The following is a 26,969-nucleotide window of genomic DNA, read 5'->3' as shown; positions in this document are numbered from 1 at the left end:
GCCCAGCTCCATCACCAGCTTCCTCAAGGTGCAGCTCCACTCCTTTGGGACACATCTTTTTACACATAAGTTACTATAGGTTACATTTGGAGCAGGAAAAAAATGAATATTGACAGAAAGAGCAAGAAGGAACAACCTCCAAAACTAAATAATGGTCACAGTAAAGAATACACTGTCAGTAAATAAAAATTCATCCCATGAAAAAGTGTAGCTGGGAGTTACTTATGCTTTAAGGTCAGTTTACACTTTTAGAACAGCATAAAGGGACTTAAGTATAGAAGAAAACCTGGAATTTCAGTATCCCCATAAACTTCCTTCAGTCTACAATGCATGCCCAGATCTATTATCCTACTCAGCTTTCTGCATCCATCCATCACTTATCTCTAATCCATATTTTGTCCTACGTGGCTCCCACAGTCACTCCATTCCTCGCTCTAAGCACTGCTATACTTTTGTTCCATCTTAGCTCACTTGCATTCACACCGTTCGGTATCTGTTTTTAAATCTTAAAAGCATGGAGGGAATGAACCACAGCAAGTGAAACCTGGTTCTAATCCCTTACACAACCACCCAAAAATCAATAAGCATTTTTTCAAAGTGTAAACACCATTGTTTTCTTCCTCAGCCCTTTGCCTTAGTCTCCTCATCAGAAAGACAGAGATGCATCTTCCCTGCTTCACAGAGCTAGAAGGTTTAATTATTTATTGTATTTAAAGTACTTTTGGCTCTCAAGTGATAGAAGCTACAGGAGTTGAGATTATTATTATTGCTTTCCATTGCACTTCCCTGAAGGCAGCAATGTCTTCTTGTGAGATCATACCCAACATTACTCACAGGATCCCAAGAGAGTGTATTAAAACCTGTCTGTCCAAGATCTTCAGGACAATAAATCCTAGTTTAGCTAGGAGCAGAGAGAAAGGAATTGCTGTAATACCATAAATAGTTATTGGTTTCCAAGCAAAACCCTTGATACTCAATATCGACTTTGCCACATTAACTCAAACTGCAAAATACTGCTGATCAGTGGTTTCTGAGGAAACAACACATTGTCAGCAAACGCCAGTTTGTTAAGCCTGTTGTCATGAAAATATCTCAACTCATGATACATTTTCACCTACTCCAAAGCAGCTTCCTGGCCAGGCAAGGAAGAGCAAAAGATAAGTGAAGCTTTGGAGAGCAAAGCAGAGCTGCAGTAGGCAGCCAGCCTCTGGGGTCTGATTTAGAGATGCAGCTCTTTGGGACATCAGGTGCCATCCTTCTGGCACTTTTAATCCAAACCTGAACACCTGTTTCATCAACAGATCTGCCCTGGGGGTCTGCCATGGATCCAAGGAGTCTGGTTCCAGCAGCTCCTGGACTGTGAAAACGTAGGGCACAGCTCAGTCTTAATTCACTTACAGAAACTCAAAGTACAAGATCTCTTCGCTGGTGGTCTCACAAGTGGAGACCCTCAGACCCTGGGTTTAACAGATCTGGGGAAGGTACCAGAGCAGTCACCCGGCTTGCACAGCATGGCTGGAAAGTTCTGGGAGCTCTGATCCCCTCCTAAACAAAAATCCTGGTCTTACACCAGCAAGCCTGAAGACTCAGAGACCTCGCTGGGACTACAATGTCAGAGGTCCCAGAAGTCTGGGATTCATAGAGAAGTCCTCAGATGTAATTCAAAGGGCCCACAGCTTCAGACCAGGCTGTAAGTGAAAGCACCCCACAGCTGCAAACCCTATGAAGCCCCAGGAGCCAGGATAGGAAACCAATAGTTTTGGTGGAGACAACGTTCAGTCGAATCCCTTTTACATCCAGGCCGGTCCTTATGGAAACACAGCTTCCTAGAGACAGGAACCCAAACCTTGCTGCCATGCTGGGGGTCAGGCCCCAGCCCAGAGCAGCTGCTCTCCCTCCTGAGAGGAGTGGGGACAGAGGCACCGCTCAGCCAAGAGGTGTGGATTTAATGGATACGGTGGCAAAGCTGCTTTTACACTGCCCCTCCTGAAGCACTGGAGCAGCACTAAGATGCCAGTCCTGCCTCATGAGGAGCTTTTGTACAAACCCAAGGTTGTAGCACCATACAAGCGTCAAGTTTAAGCATTCAGTCAGCAGCAGTCTGGGGTCTTTGGCTAGGTCTCATCCTTGTTTGTATATGACAGTACCAATATTGACAACCTGGGCAGCCAAAGATTACTGGCTGCAAATACCACCCATCCCCTACAATAACGTGGGGAAAGCACACCAGGTCATCCAGGCCACAGGGCTGAGCTGCAGCCCAGCAGGGTCACAGCATGGCTCTCACCAAATACAGCAAGACCAGCACCGACCAGGTACATGCACACTGGAGAAACCTAACACAAAGCCCCCATGCTTAGGGACAAGCATCTCAAAGTCCCATGAAAGGGGAAAAAAATAAAATCAGTCCTTGGATGCTGTGCTGGCTTCCTGCTTCCCTCTCCCTGACAGTTCCTGCTTTGGCGTCCCATAAGAAAGACACGGAGACAAGAGCTCTCCTCTGAACCAGGTGGTGTTTTTCCATGCAGCTGCGTGGATTTATAAATATAAAGACACCCAAGTAGAATAAGATTCACGGACACTTTTGAACTATTTCCATGCACCCCTGTGCTAAAGGGGTTTAAAGGCCACGATCTGATGTGGCAGTGTTTTAAAACCACTTGCCTGGGTTTTAACACCGTTGAGAGGCACTGGGTAGCATGGAAGGGATCTGTCGTTCCACAGGACTTTCACCTAGGGAGAGAGAGAAACTGCAACAGACAAGCTACGTATGCATTACCACTTGGACTGCATTGCCCCTGGGTTCTCTGGGATCCCTCTTCTCTGGTTTGTATTTTATCTTCTGAGTCTGTAAGACTTCTGGGATCCTATACCCCCTCCCTGACCAAACTCCTCACACAGCCCTGTCGCTGCCCCATCCAGAGACTGGCAATATTTCAGCAAGACTAAACACAGCACACATTTATCACTTCTTTCCTAACTAAAGAAATCAGAGGATATACAAGACCATGGCTGAGCCCCTGGCCCCAGAGCTGAGGTGAGCTGGTGGGCAAGCTGTGCAGCCCCTCCGGCCAAATCATTTACCCAGCCTGCTCTGCCATGTGCCTAAGGGACCACCTTCTCCAGATCCATCTGCCTTACAGGTTCCCCCACTGCTACAATTTTTATTTATTTATGAAGAGCAACGGCCTTAAAGTATACATACATACAGGGGAAAAAAATAAACAGGTGGCCTGACATTAGGGAAAGAAAAGCACTCAGGCAGTGCACAAACTCCCCAAGGGAGGTGCTCAGGCATGAGTTACTGCCAAGATGACATCTGTAGGGAAATAAGCCACCAGATGCAGGGGAATGGACTGGAGAGGCCCAGAGCAATGAGGAGGAAAGAGGAAAAAAAAGAAATAAAACAAGAAATGAAACAGGCTGGTTTGCCCATCAATAGTTATTACACTTTACAGAATTCACAGGTGTCTTTCACTCTTCTTTGTTGAAGGAGCTTTCCAAAAGCTCATGTCCCTGCTTCAAATCATCTGGCCTGCCATCACCCATCCCATCAGACTCCCAGCCAAAAAGGCTTCAGTGACTACTGCAGCAGAGCAAAGAAGAGCCATCTTATCCAGCCACTCTGGCCTGACGTGCCCAATCTCCTCTTCCTTCTACCTGAAGGGCCGCCACTTCTCTCATAAGCAATAATAATCTCCTAAACATGCACACACATCCCATTTTGTCAGCTTTCAGAGCAATGCACCTCCCCAGCCATCCCTTCGGAGAGGCCATGAGGAGACAGTCATCTCCCTCACACCCTCAGGTGCACACTGGTGCAACAGTAATGGTGGCATGAACAGAGGACACATCCCATGCCAACAGAAACATGAAGTGAAGATGAAGAGGACGATGCTTCACCAGATAGCTGGAAACTGGTCACAGTGGGGAGAAAAGCCCTCCTAGAAAACCTGGCCCTGGCTCTAATACACGTCTCCTGGACCGGCAGCACAGGACTGCTGGGGCAGTCACAGCTGGGTACCCGTGTGAGAAGGCAGGGGGTGCTGAACAGCAATCACACAGAGGCAGTAAGAACCACACACCTTCTCTACAGGGCTTCTGGGTGTACCAGGGCCCTGCGCTACAAAAACACGTTCAGACAGGGAGCTTGCTTTGTAGCAACAGCAGAGAAAAAGATGCATGTATCAGTGAAGGGAGCAGGATAATGAGTCAAACTATCTGAACAGCATTAAAACACTTCGAGCAATGGGTGAAGAGCAAGTTCTAGAGAAGACTCTGCAGCAGAAGACATGCAGAGTACCAGCCCATGTAGGTCACTAGCCCAGACTTTACCCTCTCCACCCCAGTATCATCTCAGAACCACTGCAAGTGCTGGTGCTTGTCCATGTTTCAAACATCCACTCTAGAGGGCCACCGCCTTAGACACCATGCCTGAAACTTCAGATGATGGCCAGCCAACTGTACTTTGCACAAGTGAAACCTGTGGTTGTCCAACACACTTAAGGAACTGGAGGAAGTTCCTTGCACCTTCTGCAGTGCTTTCTATGTTCCAGCAGGCAGACCTCTGGCAGCATGGAAAATACAATCACATATAGAAACCTCAGCTGGAGCGGTCCCACCTTCTCCCCCACCCCACCTTAATTGGATTTTTGGTTTTGGTGGTCCTCATCACCATACTATGAGTGTCAGCCAATTGTGTGGGCACAGCTGACCCAGAAATCTGCAAGCCCACCATTGGTGAAACAAGGGGACACCACAGGGGATGGATGTGGCCGTGCTTCCCATTGGATGACTGAGCCCATCCCCTCTTCTAAGTTTTCATCCAGAAATGGACTTAATAGAGGCTGCCCAATAGTCACAGCCCTAAACTGGCTGACACATGAAGAGCTGTATGATGGAGAGAGGAACGAAGGAGAAAGTTTCTTTTTCCTTGTTCTCAGGGTGCTTCCCTGGCTCAGGTGGTACCCACTCTCCAGAAAGGCCATCAGCCTGCACCCACCTCTAGTCATGTTAGCTTTTCTGGAGCAGGAATGCTCAGCTAGATGCAGTCAGTGCCTCCACTCCTCTATCACACTCAGCCATCCATTCCAGGTGCAGCATACACAACCACGCAGCAGCAATAATGATTAGAGAAAGAGGAGTGAAAAGCCAAGGGGAAGGACACAGAAGGGCAGAAAAAGTGGAGCCAAGAACGAGGGTGAAGTCAGAGGAACAGTGAAAACAGGAGAGAGAAGGGAGAGGCAGCTACTTTGCAAACTGTAGCTAAAAGTCTCCCAACGTTTACAGCAAATGATGCATGAAAACACACTGTCAGGAATGTGATGCCCAGAACCTATTGCTGCTAAATATTTAATCTGATTGGCAGGGAGCTGTTAAAGCCTCCGTGTCTGGATTGCAGGCTTCTACAGAGCAACAGGTAAAGTAAATACATCAACACGTAGTGATTCACCTTGGGTGCCATCAGCTTTTCCAACCAGCAGCACTGCACAGGGAAAAAAAAAAGTTGTTGATGGATATTTAAAACCAGCAGAAAAAGGGTATGGGAAAGGCACAGCTTATGTACCTTGGCTCCCACTGCAAGCTGAGGGACACATGGAAGGTGGGTATAATGAGTATCTTCTTCAGAAATGACAAGACATTGCTCAGAGATCTCATACAATAAAGTCCACGCCTCTTGAGCATTATAAAGTCACACAGCAGTGTGTGTACATTGACGCTGCAGCTCTGACGGCCTGCACTTCCCTGCATGTAGATCCTGAAGCCAGTCTGGAGTAGACCGATGGTTGCCTCCAGCGATTAGCTTTACCGTCTGTCAGGCAGGAAGCAAGTCGGAACACCCTACATTGGTGCTGCCCAGTGCTCGCACATGCAAGCACAGCAGGGCTGGCTGGGTGCACGCAGGAATGTGGCCCTTTGGGTGCAGGAAACCTCACCAGGCAGTAGTGCAGCACAGCAAGGGGATGACAGGACAGCCAGCTGCTAGCAGGGGCATGGGCACGCATGCATTTGCACATCCACGGCAGCTCCTGCTTGCTGACCCCACACACACAACCTCCAGAGCAGCTGCTGTCTGTGGCAGCTCTGCTCTTCCTAAGCCAGCACCCAAGCTGGATCTGTGCTCCCAAACAGCCCTTTCCTGGAGCTGCACAAAGGAGGAGGATGACATCTAGACAAAGCTTTTGTATTTTCAAACGACAGCTCCACTCCAGCTTCTTCTCAGAGGCTTCTGGCCATTCTGAGACACTCTGGGGAAAAAAAGAAAAAAAGACTTTCTTCTTAACCCTCTCGTATTGCTTATACATATCCATTTCTGGAATGAAGTCTTCACTATTTTTCAGATATAACAGCTTAATTTTTACAAAGCTAACTTAAAGATAAAGATGCTCTTCTGTAGAGAGACCCAGACCAAGTTCTTTACTATCATGCAGCACACCAACAACAGGGGTGTAGTTCTTTGTACAGACCCTACAGATTCTGGGCACAGGGCAGACACTGCACTGGCACTAACAAGTCATGAATAGCACCAGCCCAGCAGCCACATTCCAAAGGATAAAAACATAGTATTACCTATAAATATATACATAGGTAGTTAAAAGTTATTACAAAAGCATAGAGGAAAACAACATGCCCCACGGTTGTTTCACAGAGGGCACAGGATTTGGCTGTATCTAAAATCATGTATCATGTAGGACATCTGCAAATCTAACACTGGCTGCTGAGCCTTGGGAGCCTGGGAGGTAACACAGCACCGATACCTTCCCTCGGGTTAGAACTTGCAGGACTAGAGCCCCATCACAGAGCTCTATTCCCCAGCATGAATCTCCCATGACATTTCCCTTTTTGTATTTCTGGCTGCTTCCCTGTCCATGTCACAGCTGTTCAAGGAGCTGACTTCATCAGAATATGCTTTGAGAAGTGCTTTACTGCTCTGTACAATGGTCCTGCTTTATTTCTTTCAGAAAGTGCCAAACCACTGAAGAATGCCAAGGATAGAGCTCTGCAAGTCAAGACCAAGTGAAGAGCAAGTATTTTTCTATGGCATCATCAGCTGCGAAGTCCCATGGACCTCACAAACACAAAAGAAAGCACAACTTCAGAACACAGCTTTGCTATGTGCACATCCCTCATCCCAACCCACAAATGAACACATATGCTGGGCAATTTGTCCGTGGGCTCTGACAAACCCTGCTACCATGGTTTTAGATGTGGCTGCCCCCAGCTGGCCGCGCTCACAGGAGGCTGCTGCTTGTAGCTGGACAGGGAGAAGGAGAGGTGCCTGAGCTCCAGCCACATCAGTGACAGCCTGATACGCTGTCTTCAGCCAGCAACGACAGTGGGTTTGCATGACATCGTCAGACTGCTACAAGAACAAACTGCTGGGGCAGGGAAGGGAAACAGCTTTAATGAGCACAGCTATTTATTAACTGAATAAGCACAATGAATAATGCATGGAAAAGTCCGATATGGGATCCCTCTGACCTGCCTCCTATCTATACTGCAAGAAAAGTCTTCTCTATAGCCCAGGACAGCATTACCCCACTTGCCTGCAGTGCTTCAGCCTTTGCCTTAAAAAGGTGCTCTTCTGAGTTTACAGCAAAAATCTGTTTCCTTGATGCTGGGTTCCTGTCACTCTTTGAACTCCTTCTTAAAATTGCCCAGGAACTAGCTGTGTCACTGGGACACAGTCGCTGTCACACAGGGAACGAATCTGAAGCATTTATTTTACAAACAGCCCTCCAATCGGGTATCACAAAAGAATAAATTTGTGATGCTCTTTACATCAGGCACGACAGAGCCATTTACCCAGAGAGACTGGAGCCACCAGCTGAGATGCTGCGCAGACGCATGGCTCTTCTTCTCATCCTCACCTCTTCATTTCCCTCAGAGATTCCCTACTGCTCACTTTTAAAAGCTGTTCAGGAAATTAACATTTCCAGGCATGCGATATCCACCTGACGTCTGAAAAAATGGACTTTCTATGAGAAAATGTGCAGGATTTCTTAGTTACAACTAGATGAGAAGCACTGTGAGAAGAGCTTCTTCTTCTTGATATTTTCCTGGGCTTGTCAAAACAAGGAGATATATTACTGCACAGACTTTTTTTTTCTTTAAGCTAATTAAGCTATTTCATACCTCAAGAAAGGTTCACACCAAAAGGGAAAAAGAACAGCTAATCTACTCTCACTGGAACTAGTTCCTCATTGCCTTTTTTTTTTTAATATAAAGTGTGCATTTCATCTGTAATCCCTCCACTGCAAAAGGAAGCATTCAAACAGATGCATCAAAGACGAAAACATAATTAAACAGAAACATTAACAAATGTGTCCTAAACAAATAACCTGTACGGAAAAAGCACCACAGCACCGGCTCATTTACAAGCCCAAAAGCCTTTTAAATACTCTGAAATCACTGAAATTAGATGAGCCCTCCATAGCAGAGCAGCTGGTTTGGGCACCATCCCCTTGCTGAAATGAGATTGATTTCCCGATGCCCATGTCATCTGCTTGTAAGTGGGTGTCTACTCTCACCCCCAGTATCTATACTCACACAACTCCCCTCCTAGCCTCTGTGCCACCTAACATTTAGACTCTCCCTCACAGGGATCCTCATTTTGTAGCTTCAGCTACAGGCCCACTTACTTCCAGATCTATCCTTAGTGACTAAAGAGAATAATAGCCCCCTGTCCTCTTTTTATAACAGTCCTTTTTGGATTGCCGACAGTCAGGTTTCCACCCACAGCTGCTGTTCCCCTAGACCGAACATGCCACTGAAAGACTCTTAGCCTTTCTTACAGGACTTGGTGTCTGACAGCATCCAACCCCATCCCTTTGGCTTGCTCCCCCTCCAGCCTGTAAAAGCTGGGAGGGCTTTTATTAAAGAAACCACACCCCAAGACAGATGCATAATCACAGCCAAAAGGACATGCAGATAGTTTCTCCCCATGCCCTGCAAATTGGATGGGGAGGACTCCTGTGGGAACACTGAATCCTTTCCCTCCTCTTCTCTTGCAGCAAAGCTCCTACGGCTAGTTTTGTTGAGACCACTATCGCTTCCCAGGAAGCAGTGCTTTACCCTCTGCCACGCTGCACAGCAGGGACCATGCTGTCTATTCTGCACTTCCTTGTGTTCACTCTTCTGCTATTGTTTGGTTACAGCTCCTTCTTCTCCGGTTCTGCTTTGGCACCTGCACCGCTCCCTGCACTGCACAGACCGGGCATCGAAGCAGCAGTGCTCCACGATTCTTCGCTCCCTTTCCCTCTCTGCAGTGTTTACATTCTTAAGCGCACACTTTAAGGCAGTCATCACATCTCCCTTTTAATTGTCATTTGGCCAAGCTAAATGTAATTAGTTACTTTAATCTCCCCTCTTAGATCAATCCCTCCAGCATCTTAATCATTTTTGTTGCTCCACTGAATTTGCTCTAATTTGCTGCCATCTTTGGGGCACTGAGTTCTCCAGAAACGAACTCAATAGCCTAGGTACGCTCAGACCAGGCACATGAAAACATGACTATAAACATGTAGAAAACATTCCCTTGCTCCAACATACAATAGTTCTGTTTATGCAACCCAGAAATCACATCAGCTTCTTTGCTGCCGCATTGTATTGCGAGCCCGTATCTCATTTGCTCACCAGTGTAACCCCAGCGTCATTTCTGGCATTACTGCTTTCCAGGGGTGTACCTCTCATCTTTGCTTTCTTTACGAGTGCAGTCTGATTTTAACTCCTACTATTCAATTTATTATCCACTCTGCTAATCCCCAAATCCTATTCTGAGGTATGACTGCTTAGCCAGCTATATATCTCAGATCTCTTTGATTTCTAATGGAAATACTCTCACAAAGAAAAGGCACGGGGTTTGTCATCAGAATGAAGCCACGGCGCATTCCTAAATTTGCGAGACAATATGGATTTTTCACACACCTCTCCTCAGCATCAGCCCCTCACCAAAAACTGCCAAAGGGTTTTCCGATGCTGCAGCTGGGCTTTGGTAGCATATCAGCGTCGTGTCGCTCTAAGAGGGTTTCGCATCGGGTCCCGCTGCTCTCAGAAAAAAACAGTGGCCCTTGGAGAGCTGTGCAAAGCCCTGAAAGAGCAGCAGGGAGCAGTGGGCAGGTACAACTTAAGCATCACGCAAATGTGCCACTAGTATGCAGACAGAAATGCTGCCTCTCTCAGTATGCACCCTCCAAGCAGCTCAGCATCTTCCTATATAACCCGTGCATTAGCTTCCTAAATGGAGGTGTCCAGGCTCCCCTCCTTCATCCCAAAGGATGGGGGGAGAAGGCTCCTTCAAAGCCTTTTTGTGAGATTTCATGTTTGTGCAAACCACCCCAGCTGGTGGGGATGGCACCAAACTGTGTTTCTCCAGCCTGAAGGAGGGGGCAAAAGAGGATGGAGGAGCCAGGGAAAGGTGAGGGCAGCATTGATGCATCGCCTCCGCGGCAGTTCAGCTCCGTGCGGGAGATGCTGCTCAGCGCAGTCCTGCTTCCCCTGGCCACAGGGCAGCCGCAGCTCAGCGCGGTTTCTAAATGAAGCAGGCAGGGGGTCCTTGCTGCTGTGCCTCTGGTAGTCCCTGCTCCACCTCTGCTCTAGGTCCTAGGTGCAGGGAGAGGCGCCTACCCGCACCAAGCAGGCTGCAGCAACAGGCTCCCTCTCCCAACAAAACCGGGGGGGGGAAGAAAAAAAAAAAACATGCAACTCCCTCCTACCCTCTCCCATGCATATATATTGCTGGTGCAAGGAAATTTATGAGCCAGTTCTCTCAGTCCCTCACAGTCCAGGCTTTCCCAGGATCGGAGTGCAATTTACTGCCAGTGAAAGTCCAAGGAGGTGCATAAATCTGCCACCACCTCTCCTCATGACCCATGTCAGCCCACTTCCTCCACACCAGCAGCAAGGAGTTTTTGCTTAATTTCTCCATCCTATCTGCCAACAGAAAGGAGTGAGAGAAGAGACTTAGCACAACTCAAATCACTTGAGAAGCCACAGAGCATGTGAATTGGTTGGATTTATGACAGCATTTAGCACCATCGCAAAGACCTTAGCTACAAGTAACAGGATCAGTTTGAGCAGAAAGAAAATCAAGTGGACTGAACAAAAGTACGAAGCCACAAAGAGTACCCATTCCTTGGATGTTCAGAAAATGCAAGAGGGCACAGATGCACACTCTCACCTCTACAGTTTGCACTGACTTGAAGCCAATGGGTCCTCCTTGGAGGAGGCTAGGTCAGAAGATCTAGGGATGCTTTTAGGCCAAAACAGAGACTAGACTTAACTAGACTTATGCATGCATCTAGAGGAGAGGATCTCCAGCCAACCCACCTGGTTGTATCTACTGGCACAGACCAAGGATGGGCACTTTCTGCCAAATGCTGATCAGCATATACTGGACCAGCTCTGCCAGGATGGAGAAGGTCAGCTTGGCTTCAGCCACCTGGGAGCTGCCTATGGCCAAGAAAAATCTTAAAACAGCTCTCACCATCTTGCTTTAGCAAGAAGAGATGATTCTCAATTACATCTTCACTAAGCCCTCTGGTTTTGCACCAAAAAAACTTCATCCACTCAGCATACTGCAAGTGGTGCTCAAGGTTGCAAAGCTCTTCCCCAGTATGTTTTTCTGCTTACTGGCATGAATGTATAATGTATTATTTCCAGCAATATTAAGAGGCACAGCTTAACCTGCTGCTTCTACTCAAAATTTGCCCTCTCTATATAGAGAGTCTGTACAGTGAAATGACAGCATATCTCTAGATTCTTTTGTCCAAGTTACATTTTTTTTTAGCAGGTGTAACAGACATGATATTTCAGTAATGCCAAGGTTCAAGATAAGTCTTCTGCATGTGAACTTCTCTAACCCCCAGGCTTCACCTAAACAAGGTGTAAGTTCATCATATTCAGGAGGAGCACTGGACCAAACACTGTTTCTGCTATTTTCTTCAATCTCACTGAATATTCTTACATTCTATAATAAAGGAAATGAGGAGTTTTAAATGGAATTTAGGTCTTTAAACCTTTATTTTTTCTTCTCCCTCTGGATCTCTGATGGTAAAATGAAATTATTTGATTTTCCAGCAAGTTTTGTCCTACAGCATTTAAAACGCTTTTATATTGTTCTTCCAAAGTCATTCAGATTATAAGAAAATACCATTAAGTTGCTTTAAAAGTCTCAGATTCTGTTCAAATGGAAAACACAGTGATGCCAAATACAGCCATTTTAAGCAGTTCTTACCAGAAAGTCATTGATTTTTCTCCTCCAGACATAGTCCATGAGGATTTGGGGGAAGGAACATGACAACTTAATCTGATCCCCAAACTGAATCTCAACCATATTCTATACTTACTGCTGTTTTATACTGCAGGAAAAGCAGTCCAATAGGTTGTCCTGAAAACACATGATTATTTATACAGCAAAAGAAACATTGATGAATCTGTTGGTTATCACTAAAAATCATGCCACATAATGCTAGAAAAATATGGAAATTATCAAAAGCAAAAGACAAGACGTAGCAGCCACTGTATGTAGCTAATATCAAGAATCTATATGGCTTTCATTGCAGGCATCAAAACAGCAACCTAGAAAATACTTCAATAACTGAGATTCTCCTCAGATGAAGAACACAAAGGAGTTTATAAACAATAATACTTTGAAATGAAGCTGATTCAAAAAATATATATATATTGCAAGTACTTGTGTCTAGTACCACATAGCAGGCACCCAAAATTGGTCCAAACCTCAGCAGAGTCAATGCCAAGATTCTACCCAGTTTCAAAGGGGTATTGAGTCCAGCCTCTGGTCTGCAGCTAAATCCTTCTGTAGGTACACATCACAACTTGTTCTGCCACAGTTGCCAAACTACAGTATCACAGAAGACTTATTTCAGAGAACATACACAGATATCAGTATTACCCTATGCACTTAAGAGGATACAGACTGCTGGGGCAAACTTTAGCGCTAATTTTCTGTTTTGTTCAATTTTTATGATTCATCATGCAAGCAATATATTCTTATGAAACACCTGCCTTGGTGGAAACAGGCACTGCTTCTAAATACATGCAGGCAGAGATGTACAAAGATGCATTATTAAATGTTATTCTTATACCAGCTCCCTCCCGGGAAGCATTGGCTAATGATGAAGTAAGCCTTGGCCATCTCTCCTTAACTTTCCTGCAGCATCCTGAGGGACAGTTCTCTGTGGGATGCCAAGGACCAGCCCTATGATACCTGGTCACATCAAGGGAGCTCTTCTGCTAACTTGCTACTCCATGGCTTGAAGTTAAGGTCAGAGGAGTCCAGAGATCAGTTCACACAGCCCAGCAACAAATCAGTTATATACACATTACTGTTTCTTGCAAATTCAAATCACATTTGGGAACCATTAACATCAGAACCAGACTGAGGGATCTCCAAGCCTTCATATTCAAAAAGAGATGGACTATCAAGTAGCCAATTTTCTTACAGTGGAAAAATACACGGCATAGGACCCAGGCTTAGTAGACTTTCGGTTCCTCCTGGCTCCTGACTGTTCCAAACTGGGTGGTGAAAGAGGGATAGTTTAATACAGCTCATGCTTCTTCCAGCCCCCAACCTAGTAGTACACCCTTAACGCACACATACACAGAACAAACTATTGTCTTAAAGTCCTTCAGAAAGCTTGCCTGCATAGGCTGTCTTCATAGTCAAGAGAGATTAGTTTCTCCAAAGAGCAAGCTGGAGCACATCCACTGGGCTCCTGTTCTATGCTGCCCTTCAAAGGACTCCCCCTGCTCTTTCTCCCCTGACTCAGTGGAGAACCTCTGGAAAGAAGTCTCCCACAGTTAGCGTTAGCTTTGCAAACGCTCCCCTTCCTATATAAAAGTCAAACATCTCACCAAGCTTATAAAAGCCAACATATAACGAACAACGAGAGGGGATACACTAAGGGATACGAATTGCAGGAATGAAAATCTCAAGTGATTTTAAAGATCTAGAGACAGCTTTAAAGAGCTGCCTGCACATCACAGAAAATGAGAAAATTTTTCAATAACTCTGGTTTCCTGTCACAGAGTCTCTGTAGTTCTCATCCCTCATCCTTTGTTTAAGAGCAATTGCTTGAGGATCATGTCTTGGTTCCCTGGGAATTCACCTCCTCCCATCACATTTTCTCCCACCTGAGGTCAGCACTGGAGCTGGATGCAAAAAAAAAAATTGTTGTGATTGGGAAATATGAACGCACCCAAAGCGGAACAAGAACAAACCTGCACTGCTAGTTTGAAGGAGTAATTAGCTCCTGTGTCTCCCATATCTCAGAGGACTCCACAGCCTCTGGGCTACGGAGACTGCTTCTCCATTTCTTTCATGCTGAAGTCATTTCCCTTCATATAAAGTAATTACTTTATACCAGGCCAAAGAAACAAACTACCTCCACAACCCAGTCTTTAGAGCGCTCCCTCTCCAGCGCAATGAATAGGCATTTATATAAAGTAGAACGGCTCCAACTGGAAAAGTTCCAACTGAGAAAGCATTACTGCAGAGGACCCAGGAGCCCAGGCCCTCAAGTTAGCTAGAATGCGTCCCCACTCCAAAATGCGCAGAACAGGAACGTATCACCCAAAACCTAGTCACTTTTCTGTTTACTAGGCTGCTAAGCATTCTGTGCTTTTCTCCATTTTTTGGTTTGGGGGTGGTTTTTTTTTTTTGTTTGTTTTTAAATGAAAACATACCAAGTGCTCAAATTAATTTCAGCACAGAAATAGCAAAATCTATGAAATTGATATTTTTCTGTGGGGCAGAAAATCCATTTTCTGCCACATTTGCTCCATTACAAACCTCTCGTGTCAGAAGTCTTAATCACCATCTCTGATGTCACAAGCAGAATTCGGGGGTCTCTCCGAGAAGCAGCGAGCAAGGAACACAATTTCACCTTAATGTCCTAACAAAAAGCGTGAGGTATGTCATTAACCTACAGTCATCTTCCACTGTACGCCTCCTGGTCTTTGAAAGTTATTCTTCCCTCCAGTTAAAAAAATAAAAAAAAAAGCGAGCATTGCACAGAAAGAGTTGATCATATCAGACACCACTGCGGGCATGCAGTTCCTGCCTCAGAGAGCGCAGAGGCACAGGAGTTTAGCTCCTGCAAAGTTCCCCGATCCCTGTGGTTCAGAGAGCCTTTTAGACCCTTTACTTCCCATTGAAATGGTTCAAATTAAAAGGGGATGAAGCACAATCCTTACAGCTCACTCTGAATCCCTGGTTTGAATGCTTGCAAAACTTTCAGAAAAGAAGACTTTTCAGAAAATAATAACTCTTCGCAAACTTTCAAACGAGGGATTCATAGAGATCGTTCTGTAAGAGGCACTATATCTTTCGAGGCAGCCATCCCACAGCTATCCTATTTTTCTAAGCTACTTAGCTTTTATCTCCTCCTGTTTAGAGCACAGGCCCCCCATCACGTAATGAAATGATCTTAATGTCTTTTCTCAGATTCCGTTTATGCTTTTGTGGCATTTACCACTTTGATACTTCCTAACAGAAATTTAAAAGCTTCCTTTCAAAATACTTGAATATGTGGCACCTCAGACCACATCCAAACTGCTTTTATACTTTGACTTTCAAGGTTTCAGTACGCCATCTTTGCGATTGTAATTAAATATAATATTCACTTCTTCAGTAATAAAATTAGAAGAAATTTTTAAGCTGTACCAAAGACATGAAGAGCTGGAGAGGAAAGACTAAGAGAACGAATTACGTCATTCTGTCACTTTCATTAGACTCTCCTTTGGGGATTGTCAGCCTCTGATGTTTCAGCTTGACTCTGCTGAAACACGCCTGACACAAGGGAATCTCCCCTGAGATGCTTAGGCCAGTGAATACAGCAGCCAGCGATACCAGAGAAACATAGAGGAGGAGAGAGAGGGGCACAGGGACGTGCAGATCTCTCCTGCGTGTTTTCCACGCAACCTCATGCCTACGTACAAGTAGTTGTGAGTTAGCACATTTGTGCGCATTTCCTCCACCACAACAGACTTGAAATGCATTAATCAGCAAAGTCCAGTGACAAACATCCCCTAGTTGTTTGCAGTTAACTAACATTCTGCATTACCTGGCACTACTAGATCCGCAGCAGTGACCCTCCTCCTGGAATGGCTGTCAGCATACGCACGCTTTTCCACACATCACTGGAGCCACTCTTCTCACCACCCAAACTTCAAAAGCCCCCCTACACTGAAGATTTAGAATTGCCCCCAGAATCAGAGGGCATTTCCAGGGCCTTATTCCCAGCAGGGGATGCTAGTGAAGCAGAGAGCCCACACAACAGAAGGAACCACGGTCCCTTATTACATGAATCTACAACAGTAGATTTTGAGATTTTCTTCTCACCCGTTCACATCCCTCTGTGCCCTGCTCATAGCCAATAGCTGGAAGCAATACGCAGCCACAGCTGTCTCCAGATATCATTAGGCTATTATGCCTATCACCTGAAAACAATTTTCTGTTCATTAGGCAATCAGCTGTGATGTAGGACATGGCATTTGTGCTAGTAAATTATCAGCAGGTTCATGACACAAAACCTTATCTGTCTCAGCTGGCTCCTAGTAACCATCTCACCTTCTGGTCTGCTTTGAAATACTGAACTCATAAGTCATGCATTTGTTTCCTTTTGCAAAATCCTCCAAATTCTTCAGAGGTCATACATGCAAGAAACAATACGTCCACAAAAACGAGTTGTGCGTACTAGCTCTTCAACAGTGCATGGCAACCCTAGCAAAGAGATTAGGAGAAGAGGTGAAATAAAAATGTTTAATCCAAGTATAATAACAAAGACAGTTTAGCATGTCATTTCCTCCATTTGAGTTTGAGTTTGTCCCGAACACCTGCACAGAAAACTCCTGATTCTCACGAAAAACATCAGAGCTCAGGGTTACATACTTGATGCTTTGCTAAAAAATTGTTTTATCATATGGGGACTTGTATCATAGTCCCCCTTTCTGCTGATGCACAGGAGGATATGAACTGGCATAGGCTTAAGGTCACACCGTATGTCCCTCCAGTGCTAGCCGAATTCACAGTCTCAGAATGGCACCTTCATCTCTCTCAGCTACCTGCAGGGGAACCTCTAATGATTCAAAGTGAGGAGACCCTTCCCTGAACCCATTAATAAGACCTCCCATCCAAAACCCAATTCTACACAGGAAGATCCTCCAACTCAGAGCACAGAGATGCAACTGCAAAGGATGGCTTGAGCGAAGCAACGATTCTCAGAAACCACTATGCTTACAGCTCCCCAGAATCTCAAATTATCTTCTGGAAGCAGCAAAGATGAGTGAAGATAAGGCACCTTTAAACTGTAGCTCATTTTGCAAGACAGAAGAATGACATCATAGAATGGCAAGGCATTTATTTTCACTTTGTTCAGTACGCAATGATGTACGTCACCTCCCCTTGCGGTATCACGTTTGGGCACATGAGCATGTTTTACACCCTTAGATGTTGTAAGGGTGTAAAACCTTGAAAGCAATGGCTACAGAGGGGTGAAGTTTCCTAAGTTAAGGGACATGGTCTCAATCTAGAAGAGCTCAATTTATTCCAGGATTCAAGAATTGTACCTGCAAATTCTAAACATCACGCAGGACAGGTTTGGAAACCCCCCCTTGCAAAGACCGCTACACTGAAGCTCTAGCAGTTCCCTAGGTCTTGACATGCTGTCACAACATACCAGAGCTTTTGAAAACTGGACAGCTTTGAGGAGCTTCTGATACCCTTTGTGAACGGAAACCAAGCTGTGGCACCAGTCATCACTCATATTCACTCCTACGCGTACCAAATGAGATTTAAAGCACAGGGCCAGTGTCAGATCCACTCATTTGGGGAGGGTTTCCACAAATGGGGCAGTCAGTCCCTCGCTCCTGCACATAGAACAAATTATCTCATTAACTCTCGTCCAAAGTTATTTGGCTAGGCATGCAAATATCATGATCTATGGTTCACTGGAGACAGACTTTATTAGATACAAACCTGATAGTTCAGCACCTACATCTAGCTTTAAATAGCTTCAGTCACAGCCATTCTGCCACGTTTATCAACATCTTCTGCTATCACCTAAACCATTCGTTCAGTAATCATTTAATTTGATGTTTAATCTGTATTCTCCTTCCTTCATCTTAAACTCATTTATTTCCTGATCTATCCTCGGTGACTAATGAAAATAATTGGCCCTTGTCCTCTTTCTGTAATGGTCTTTTATATATTTGCAGACAGTTAGGCATACACCCACAGTTGTCTTTTCTCCAGACTGAACTTGCCTGGCTCTCCCAACCTTTCTTTACAGGTCTTGTTTTCTCTGATCTGTGATCATTGTCTTTGTTCATTCCCCCACGCTCTCCCCAGTCCTTCCCTCTCGTGGAACTGCAGCCCCCAAACAGAGTGCACTTATCCAAGTAAGGCTTAACCACATCTCTAAGTAGATTCTAGACATACGGCTTCACCATTTTGTACAAACGAAGATTGCATACAAAGCTCACACACAGACTGTAGAGCAGGTTCAGTGAAGGATGGTAGTACCTAGAGCGATTCGTTTCTTGATGGGTAGTTCAAATCCAGGCTAGGAGTGTGGTAAGAGAGAATTGTTCCCATCTCACAACGAGATAGCTACAAGCAGACAAACTAGTACAGGCTGACTGCTACCTTCAGAAGTAATTTAGGAGTTTGGCACGTGGAGAGTCAGCTGTGTATGAGCTCCTGTGTGTTCAACATGCCAGGGGTGAGCAGAACAACAGAACATTATCTCATGGATTATTCAGGTCAGACAAGCTGGTGGCCCCATGCCTGTTTTGGTGGTAAGCAATCAGCAGAGACAAGCCACCAGACCATGAAAATCAAATTCCCATTTTTCCCCATAAAGTGTTTCTTCCCTATAAATATTTCAGAACAGCCATGCACACCCACATCAATGACATTCTAAGTGTTGGGGGAATGGGGAAGCATCTTCAGTGTTCAGAGCTGACAAGCTAGCACTTCACCTGAGCCACTTTCAGTGATTCTTTGCAGTTTTGAACTTTTCTTGTGAGTGGGGCTGGAGGTACAGTGAGCGAATGCTACAGAGGTCTCAGCTTAGAGAGGCTCAGCTTAAGGTCTTCACCTTAAGCCGGTAACAATGCTCTCATTCGTAATTTCTCTTTTTCCCAGAAGCTTAATCAATCCATGCGTATTTTTGGCTCTGAAACATTGTCTTTGATTGCATTAGAAAGGAAAGAGACCCACCCAGCACACCTCACAGTCTGCAAGTACCCTCTGCGTTAGGAAGCATCAGCTAGCAGTGCGTTTCAGATTGCATACCCTTTCCCTCTCCCCTATTTTAGTGGCCCCAAGTACAGAGAAAGCAGTATTTTTATTCCCTGCACATGAAGTGCATTCAGTGTACGTGTAAGAATTAATGAAACATCAGTCAGCCTCTCCTCCTGCCCACAGCCGGTGTTCTCTCCTGCTTCTAAGAAAACCAAACACTAAACAAGACGCAGCCTTGCCTCGAGAGGTCCAAATTAGCCGTGGTTTGAATTGACGAAGATCACAGTGCTGTTTGCACACTGCCAAGTGCCACGTATTTGTTTCTGAGCACACGGATGATTTTTTTCTCTGCAGGTGACCTCAGGACCATCGAGGTACACAGCCTGGTTTGCACCGACTGTGCACTTGGTCGACTTTTACGGTCACCAGTTCAGAAGCCCATGCACGACTCTAGCTGGGAGCTGGTGGTTTGTGGCTTAAGCCATGAGCTCTTGAACTGTAAGGCGTGGGTTGGTTTGGATTATTTTTTTCCAACACAAAAAGGGTAGTTTTGATATTAACCTGTTTGGGTCAGTCTCCTGACTCCCAGACAGCACCATGCCACTAATTTTGCCAGAACGAGTGCCAGTCCATACCTGCCAGAAACCTACTCTCCTGTCTTCAGATGAACAGAGAAGCAAGGCAGACAAAACAGAGGGGCACTGTGGCCCTCTTCATGGCTGGAGAAATGGTCTTTTTAGTTCCCATTACAATGCACTTAGCTGAAGCAGGAACACAAGGCTCAGAGGAAGAGAGGAGGCAATGGTAGCAGGAGAGCCAGGCTTGGCTTTTAATCTCTTATTTTCTTCTGGTTCCCTTTCCACATATTTTAGCGCTGTGATCTTCACGCTGCCATTTCATTTTATGCAGGGAGGCACCCAGGACAGTAGCTAGACTGTAGCAAAGCAACTAAATGAGTAAGTCGCATTCATGGTGGCTGAAAGAATTCTTGTGGACAGGTGGGTGAACGATGGAGCAGGGCAAGAGCAGATAACATCAGCCATGTTTCTCCCAATCACTCCCTGCTTTTCTGTTAAGTACAAATGTATCTCAGAGAAGGCTGATCACAGAAGAGTCAGGCAGGCCAGGAGCCCAGATGTCAGGCTGAGTGGATACTACCAGCATCCCACTGTAGATTAGGCAGTCAGGGTACGTGGAACCATCTCTCTCAAAATAACCACCTAGTGCATCTCACCAATTAACTGATCCATCTCTTCGTGATAAATTGAGGCTTACACAAAGAAGGGAAAAAAAAAAAACCTTCACATATTCTCCAGATGCAAGACAACTCTCTCCCTGCTGCCCGCTTTGCCCACTGAGCCATGCTGAGAAGCGGAGTGCAGGCAGAGTGGAGCTGTGGCATCCCTAAAGGCCAAGCAGATTAAAGCTCTAGAGACCAGCCCTCGGACTGGACCATCTCACAGGCAGCTTTTGCGCATCTTAAGGAGTAAAAGACAGGAGCGGGGAATGGAGCCCATTGCAGAGGCAAGCAGCGCTGTCTGTACAGCTCTCCCATCCTCTGCCAGCTTGGGGGAATGAGAAAACAGCGCTGGGAATCAAACCCAGACCTCCCACATGCTACTGCAGAGACACCGAGCGCTAAAGCACCGAATCCCAGTGCCAGCCCAGGCAAGGAGAGTCCGGTGTGGGAACCGAACCCAAGCACATCTCCGTGCGCTAGCGCAGAATGGCTCCGGTGCTGGAGCCGGTGTCCACCTGCCCTCTTCCAAACCAAGCACAAGAAACAGCCCCAGCTGAGCTCCAGCAGAAGGCGAAAAACAGAAGCGAATGTCGCCATCTCTTCCCTCTATAGGCAAGGGTTTGGAGGTAGAATGCCGGTTTGTAGGTTGATGGGGGTTTTATAGGGGGGCCGTTGATAATCCAAAATGAAGATGAAACAAATCAAAGCCTCAATGATTAGATGAGGATGAGGGGTTAGGATTTTCACCCCTGCTCTGCATTTCCATCTCCTTCATGCTCTTATGTGCATGGATATAAAAACCCAGCCATCGATGCAGGCATCCCGAGAACCCTGCCCAGGCCAGGATGGCTGGGGTTTGCTCACTGACAAAGGGACCACAAGAGGCACCAGGACCGGAGCAGGCAGTGCTGGGCGGGTGCAGCAGGTGTGCGTCACCGGGCCAGGGTCCCCAGGAAGAGGAGCAGTGGCTGTGACCGTCCTTCTTTCCTTTTCCCTGCTGAGACCTACCTCTGCCTGCCAAGGCAGAGCCAAGGGAAAGCTGAAGTGGGTCTCACTTCGCAGGTCATTGTCCAATTTCACCCTATCCCAACCCTCTGAGACCCCCACCCAGTGCTGGGAGACAGGCTGGTGTGGCATGGGACTAGAGAGAAGCGGGAGATGTGGAGGCAGCACGAGCTGCTGCTGCTTTGGGGGCGGCGTAGGCAAGCGCTAGGAAGTCGCCCATACCCACAGCTCCCCTCTTACGGAGCACCTTGCACCCACGCATGGCTGCTGTGCTCTCCAGAGCTGCAGCTGGGGCACGCCGGGTCACCGGACGCCCCAGGGCGGTGAGCCCCTGTTCTGCTTCCCTCGGGCTTGGGCGATGGGGCAGCATGGGGTCCCCTGAGCCGGGAGTGCTGCGTACCCAGCCCTCCCTGCCTGCCCACGGAGGGGGGACCAGCCGCCACCCCTGCACTGCTTGCTCCCACCTGGGGGTGGCTGTGCCTGACGGTGGGGGGCAGTATTGGAGGGCTCCTCCTTTTGCCCACGCTGGAGCTTGCAGGGAAAGTGAGGAAAAATCCCAGGCGAAGGTGGCAGCACGAAAGACTGGGAGGTAAAAGGGGGTGGGGATGCAGCCCGTGCTGCCTGCCCTCATGAGCATCAGAGCTGTAAGACCCCTCCCCAGCCACCTCTGCCCAAACCTGGCCCAGGTCACCTCTGGGAAGTGCCACAGGGGGATGCAGGGCTCACCCAGCTGGGTACCTGCAGGCAGGGCTGGCATCACGCAACCCAGCCCAGCATCCTTCCCCTGCCCTCCAACCTCCCTGCAAAACCTGGGGCGGGGGCTGAGCCGGGCTCCCCCAGCACCTCCCCTCCTCTCCTTTCGCCCTGGTCATTTGAGGGGTGGGGATGCACCCCACACACACACACCAAGGGTTGTGCTTTTGGAGGCTCTCATGGGGAAATGAGACCTGAGGGAGGGGGCAGCACCCCCCACCCTGGACGGTGCTGGGGTCTCCGGGGAGATCTGGCAGCAGCCACGAGCTGCGGGGCCTGAGAAATTCCTCCCAAAAATGGGAAAAAGGCTCCCGCACGCCCTCCTCGCTCCGCACAGGTAAACTTTCTACTCCCACTTGCGGAGGGAGAGGGAGGGAGGGAGCTCTCTGGCAGGGAGGATCCAGGCGCGGATAAACCCTGGGAAGCCTTAGATATTTATAGAAGCACAGTCAGAATATGGCAGGGTAGGTGGCTCTCAGCCCCTCGACAGGGAACGGCTCCTGGTTTTTAACAATAGCCCAGTGAAACCCCTCAGAAAAGGGAAAATGAGACACTGGCAGGACCAAGGCGAGCGAGGGGGCGGGCAGCGGCGCGCCCCCACCGCAGGATGCTCCGGGTGCCTTGGGGGCCCCGCTGCTGCCCCAGCCCCCAGCTCGCCTGGCAGGGCTGCAGGGGGCTGCGGGATGCAGCCCCTCTCCCTCCTCCTGCTGCTGCTGCTGGGGGCCTCTCTCGCCCACTGAAGGCCTCCAGTCTGGTGTAGGGGGAGGCAGGGGGAGGTGGGTTGCGGGGAGCCCACACTGGAGCTGATGGTGGGGATAAAGGAAGGGGGGGAAGACAGCTCGCCCCCGTCCCCCCACTGCTCTTCCAGTGTGGGGGCGTGCAGTGGGGGCACTTAAAACAGCCCCGACACGTTCAACACCTTGCGCCCAGCGCTCGTGGCGAGGCGCGGCAGCCACACGCTCCCGCACCCCACGGCGCTCCGCTCCCTTTGTCTTGCCACCATCTTACGGAAAGACTCACATGGCACGTTACGGTCGGGATGCACCGGTGTCTCTCGCGTACCGACAGCACGATAGCCATTTTGCATCCCTCCAGAGCAGGCTGGGGAAGGGGCTCCCAGCCTGGGGATGCAGGGTGTGCAGCAGAGAGGGGCCACGATGCCCCACTGCCACCCCCGCCGCCAGGGATAAATTAAAACCCGTGAAGTTGCCTGAATACGGCACCTCGTAGGCTGAGGTTAAGTCTCTTGACGTGCTTGGACTTAAAATAGCCCTTCACCTCCACGCAAGCAGGCGCGCTCGTCCGGGCGCTGGGCTGGCTCCTGCCGCGGTGCCAGGGGCGGCCCCGGCCCCCCGGGTCCCCGGCCCCCACATTAGGCCGCTCGTGATCGAGAGGTCGGCGTGGGTTTGAAATAATGCACCACCTTCCACGCGACAACCCGGTTTCCATGAACTGGTATTCCTAATGAGCTCTATTTTCTCATCAAAGCATGACAAGGAGCCGCTGAACCACTGAAGAGAAAGAGAAAATTTGCAGATGGATGGACAGGAATTATCGGCATTTTCACCCTTTTCCAAATCCGTGTTCCTTCTCCCGTGTCTTCCTCACCCCACCTGCACACCCCCCCCAAAAAAAAATCACAAGGGACTTTCTCCCGATTCACCGGCACGATATGCAACTCAAAGCATCCCTCTCGCCTTCTCTTCCCGTCCTATTTGATGAGCCTAGAGGGAATCAACATGTCTGGTGAATGTTTCTTCCTTTTCTTTTGCTGTATCTGCTGCTAAGAGCAGCAAACCTAAACCTTTTGTTCTACCGTGAGTGGTCCTCCCCGGGCAAACCTGTGTACAGAAAACGAGCTGCCACTAGAAACACAGAAACAGGAATTTCCCTACCTTGGTTTGTAGAAGCAGAACCTCTAGACGGACAGATCAAGGGAGAGAGCATGTTGGGAATGTCCAGTCTCCTCTTCTTGCTTGCATATCCACATAAGAAGAATAAGGGTCGGGGGACAAATGTGGGGGAATGAGTTTAAAAAAAAATCCTATTTGGCTGTAAAAAAAATAGAGAATTCTTTGTGGCAATCGTCTCGAAGCGGTGCAAATTCAAAAGCAGGAGAGAATCACTTCAGAGGGTATTCAGCGCGAGTGGTGAGGATCGTCAAATGCAGGTTCCAGAGTAAACATTCCTTTCACCTTTTTAATGATTATTCTTGTAATTATTCTTTTTTTTTTTTTTCCTGGAGCCCTAGTGGAGGAGGTTGTGTTTAAAGCAACTGGAGGTCGGTGCTGTTCTTCTGTGAAGCATGATTATCCTCAAAGCGTCCCCTTCCTGAAGGGAAAAATAAGCATCAATTTTGTATTAGAGGGGTCTGAAGGGGATAAAAACCGCTCCCCAACAAAGACATTAATACATTGAGAAGAAAGGGAAGCAAAACGCATTTCCCAACAGTGCACACAAGCGGAATCAAGGAAGGAAAAAAAAAAAAAAAAAAAAACAGCTGGCACGGGTCTATAAATAATTCAGATACGGGCTGACTACACCATTCCTGGGCTAGGCATGCACACGAGACGGGGAAGCGGGCGCGATGTGAATCGCGGCGACCTAAACGAGCTCCCCCCGCCCCCCCGCCCCCCCCCGGCGCCTTGCCCACCGCCCCCTCCCCACGCACGCCCAGCATTTCGCCCACCCCCGGGCCCAGCCCCCGGAGGGCTGGCGAGGGCCGTGCCCACCCCTCTGCAGTGCTGCCGGCACCGCTGCCCGCCGCGCTCCGGCTTCAATGGGCAGCGTGGGGCGCGCTCCGCGCAGCCGGGCGGGCACACGCACGGACACGAGGGGGGTGGGTGAAGGGGAGGGGGGGGGGGGGGGAAGAGGAGAGAGGGGGGGGCTTCACCTGCAACGTGGCCGCTTTGCACTACGCGGCCCCGCACACGCATCGCCCCCCGCAACGCATCCATTGGCTCCCTGCGGTTTGGGTTGGGTTTGGGGTTTTTTTTTTTTTTTTAGGGGTGGGTTGGTGGCTGGGGGTCACCCCCCACGCCCCACCGGTGACAGGGCTTCTAGCTATGCAGGCATTTATTTAATGAACTCGCAGGTATTCTTTTTTTTTTTCCTCCCCCTTTCCCCTCCCATCTCGCCCGGAGAACAATTCACACTTGGAGCTGTCACAAAACCCAGACCCACATACATACATACCCGCAAATCCTGCTTCAAGCACCCGGGCTGCTCTGAGCAGCTACTGCCCCCCTCTCTCTCTCCCTGCAAGGCTGCTCCACCTCAGACATGCTCAACTTCTTCACTCTCTTCTCTGCTACTGCCAGGGTAGGAGATACGGGGCGGGGAGGGGGAAGTGTTCAGAGCATCACCCTAAAAATATATGGAATTTAAAAAAAAAAAAATCCTCTGCAATATAAAAGCACCCGGAGGTGGAGAAAGCACAGGAAGGCGAACTAATAAAGCGGCTTAATGATTAATAATAATAAAATATCCGCGCGGATAACGGTGGGGAGGGGGAAAAATCACGGCGGGGGGGCGGGGGGGGGAGGGACTCTGCGAGCGAGCAAAGGGAAAACGGTGGAAGAGGAGGAGGAGGAGGGAGAGGGAATGGGAGATGAACCCCTCCCCGCCGCGGGTCTCAAGCTCCTGGCGGGGGCGATGGGGGTGCCGGTGCCCGGGCTCCGGGCCGGGGCCGAGCCCGCAGCCGCCGCCGCCGGGGGGCAGCGCCCGGGGCTCCGCGGGTCCGGCCCCAGGGGAGGCGGCGTGGAGAGCTGGGGGCGCCCGTGGTTGGAAGCGAGCGATTAAAGGGATGCTTGGGAAAAAAAAAAATATTAACAATAACCGTAAAATAGTAATAATAAGAAGAAAGGAACAGGCGCCCAGTCAGCAGGCAGGCAGCAGGATTGGATGTGAACGGAAAGAAAGGAGTGAGAGCGGAGATAACGCTAATATCCAAATTGGATGCTCCGCAATTAAGCCCGGTGCTTTAATTGCTATTCTCAGAGCCCCCTGGAAGCTAAGGAACGTGAAATCAGCCTGAACAGAAAGCAAAGTGCGTTTGCGCACACCTCCCTGCCTGCGCTGCCCTGCCCACCCGCGGGTGTCTGCGCCCGTGCTCCCCGGGGTGCTGCAGCCTCGCCCCTGCAGTGCCATCCGCAGCAGGGCTCTGTGGCCACAGCTCTGTCCTTGTCCTTTCCACACCTGGGGTTAGCTCTGAGTGCCCGACGGGGCAGAGCGCACCCACTTGCCCCACACAGCCCCGCAACGCGGCCCTGGGGGAAGTCTGTCCCAACTGGGGCAAGCCAGTGGAGATACCGAGGCAGAGCCCCTCCAAGAGGACGTGCCAAGCGCATCCTTCAGGACACAGAGTCATCCTAGGGTCACAAAGGCTCACCCTGCCCCAGGTTGGGTCTTGGTAGGAGGTCTGGATGGGCTCAGACAGATCTTGGTAAACCCCTAGAGACAAGAGCAGTGGGGAAAGCCCTCCCCATCCTGCCCCACCAGCTATGCTCATCCTGCAGTAAAGCAGACCCCAAGTCCAACACCATGTGCTCTGCCTCAGTGCCCATCTGGGTGGCATTGTCTAGCCTTTGCATCCCCCTCACCAAAAGCACCCTTCCAGGAAAACGAAGTGACCTCTACCCATCTAAGCAAGCTCTGTGTCCAGGAGCAGTGACGAAGGTACCCCTCAAAAGATGGGCAAGGAGG

At 48.5% G+C, this 26,969-nt stretch overlaps 1 protein-coding gene and 1 long non-coding RNA gene across 3 annotated transcripts in view; one reads left to right on the top strand and one right to left on the bottom strand.

The window, feature by feature from the left end:
• Window positions 1-25,771, bottom strand: part of GRIN2B (glutamate ionotropic receptor NMDA type subunit 2B) — a 200,250-nt gene extending 174,479 nt beyond the window's left edge. The window contains exons 1-2 of one of the 2 annotated variants that reach the window (XM_080557268.1): window positions 25,461-25,771; window positions 24,161-24,596 (exon numbers count right to left, since the gene is read on the bottom strand). The gene's annotated coding sequence lies outside the window, so the exon portion shown is untranslated. Of the gene's footprint in view, window positions 1-24,160; window positions 24,597-24,997; window positions 25,104-25,460 lie in introns of those variants that run through there. The other variant, XM_080557267.1, reaches the window with a different exon arrangement.
• On the top strand, window positions 23,773-24,578 carry LOC308178517. Its single transcript, XR_013939796.1, has 2 exons — window positions 23,773-24,011; window positions 24,511-24,578. It is a non-coding gene; the product is annotated as an uncharacterized lncRNA (long non-coding RNA).
• Window positions 25,772-26,969: the final 1,198 nt, after the last annotated feature.

Source organism: Anser brachyrhynchus (assembly GCF_964034855.1).
Source record: "Anser brachyrhynchus genome assembly, chromosome: 1".
In the NCBI taxonomy this organism is placed as follows: Eukaryota; Metazoa; Chordata; class Aves; order Anseriformes; family Anatidae; genus Anser; species Anser brachyrhynchus.
This window is presented reverse-complemented; position numbering and strand designations above follow the sequence as displayed.